At 50.5% G+C, this 2,145-nt stretch overlaps 1 protein-coding gene across 1 annotated transcript in view; it reads right to left on the bottom strand.

Moving 5' to 3' along the window:
* The window catches only part of AAMP (angio associated migratory cell protein), a 23,524-nt gene that overhangs the window by 20,966 nt on the left and 413 nt on the right, over positions 1–2,145 (bottom strand). The gene's annotated exons all lie outside the window — the stretch shown is intronic.

The raw sequence follows: 2,145 nt of genomic DNA, 5'->3' as shown, positions 1-2,145 counted from the left end.
CTTCCCTATATTTTCTGTTGTAGTTTTGTAGTCTGTAAAAAAATCAATAAAAACCTCCCCCCAGGGGGATGGAAAAAACAAACAAACAAACAAACCAATAGGATTTGTACAGTAGAAATTTGGAACCAACCAGCCATCTGAAAATACAACTGAAGCAAAACATGTGTAAAATGATAAAGAAATTACATAGTAAGATGCTACTTACAACAACAGGCAGCATGAGCTAGACACAGGAGTATACACCATAATCCCTAACCCATTAACCAAGTATCTTTTTGAGCCCTTTTGTTACAGTACAGCCCTGTTATCTATGTAGGAAAGCCCTCCTGAATAATTCAGTTTTGCATAGTTTGCAGAAGAGGCCAGAAGAGAAGGAGCCTTCCTGACCTCCTCAAGCAGGCCATTTCGCAAGGCGGAGGCCACAGCAGAGAATGCATGTATGCGGACAGTTGCTGATTGTGGCCTTTTGCAGGTTGCCACTTGCAAAAGGCCTTGCTCAGATGAGCAAAGCTGTTGTGGTGGAGCATAGGGTAAAAGTAGGGTTGTCAACTTCCAGGTGGCAGCTGGAGAACTCCGCTATTACAATCGATCGCCGGACAACCATGATCAATTCCACCCAGGAAAATGGCTGTTTTGGAGGGTGGACTCCATTATACCTGGCTGAGGTCCCTCCCCAAACCCCATCCTCTCCAGGCCGCACCCTCCAAATCTCCAGGTATTTCCCAACCAAGAGCTGGCAACATGAGGGGCCAAGGCCACAAAGGGCTTTGTATGGGACAGCCAACGCTTTACATTGAGCCTGGTAACTGATGAAGGCAGTCGACGGAGTGACTGCAGAACGGGCATAATAAGCATGTCTGTATAGCACCCAATAATAGCTGACCTGTGGCGTCCTGCACCAACAACACTCTATTTGTTGATTTTGAGGTAAGGCTACTGGAAAGCGCATTACAGCAGTCTAGTCTCAATGTTACTGTAACCAGGGGTCATTTCATAGAAAAAGAGGTGCAGGAGGTCATTAGCATAACTCATTTGCATATATCACACCCCCTGACATCACCAGAAGTGTGTCAGAAGGCAACACCCACCGCTCAGGCTGCACTGGACTGTTTTGGATTGCTAGCTATTGGGGGGGGGGGGACACACACGCAGATCTGTCCTCACAGAGGAGGGAGAGCTTGTACCTGAACAAAACATGGTCTTAAAGGTGCCACTGGACTGTTTTGGACGGGGGGCGCTCCAATTTACCTGGCTGCTTCTTGCTCTGACTGAGGGCTGCTGGGAGCAGGGGGTGGGGCTTGCTGCATGTGCCTGCCCCCTGGGCTCTTTACTGCCGGAGCTCCGCTCCTGTGCCCTCCTGCAGGAAATGACCCCTGGCTGTAACACATACCCAAGTGGCCAGATCAAGATTTGAGGAGGGGGGCCATCTTCCAGGCTAGCCAGAGTTGGAAGAAAGCATTTTTGCAGCAGTATTACCTGGCACCTGGAGCAGTAACCTTGCATTCAACATAACCTCATGGCTCTTAGCTGAAGGGTCGGCTGAATTCCCCTGCTCTCAACTTCAGCAGAGTTAATGTAAAAAAAAAAAATACACAGAGCGCTATGAGAGGATCACCGAGGCAGACACGGCAACCGCACTCAGTCCCACTGATCAAGAAGCCATGCTTGCAAACCATTCCAAGAGCACTCCTCTATTCCTCCGGGCCCATCGTGAGGTCTTCAGCGTTGCCCATTCCAGGTAAAAGGTAAAGGTCCCCTTGCTCGAAAGCCAGTCGAGTCCGACTCTAGGGTTGCGGTGCTCATCTCCGTTTCAAAGCCGAAGAGCCGGCGCTGTCCGAAGACGTTTCCGTGGTCATGCGGCCGGCATGACTAAACACCAAGGCGCACGGGACGCTGTTCCCTTCCCACCGAAGTGGTACCTATTTATCTACTTGCCATTTCTTGCTTTCGAACTGCTGGGTTGGCAGGAGCTGGAACTAGAGATGGGAGCTCACTCCGTCATGCGGCACACTCGGGTCTCGAACTGCTGAATGACCGACCTTCCGTCAGCCTGCAGTTCAGCGTCTGAACCCCTTGGGCCACTGCAGCTCCCCGCCCATTCCAGGATCTGTCCGCTTTTCCCTTACAAGACAACCTAGACGATTA

The sequence above is a fragment of the Gekko japonicus genome, unplaced genomic scaffold, assembly GCF_001447785.1.
Source record: "Gekko japonicus isolate JY-2015 unplaced genomic scaffold, Gekko_japonicus_V1.1 scaffold219, whole genome shotgun sequence".
Classification (NCBI taxonomy): domain Eukaryota; kingdom Metazoa; phylum Chordata; class Lepidosauria; order Squamata; family Gekkonidae; genus Gekko; species Gekko japonicus.
The sequence above is the reverse complement of the archived record's forward strand: the minus strand, read 5'-3'. Positions and strand labels throughout refer to the sequence as shown.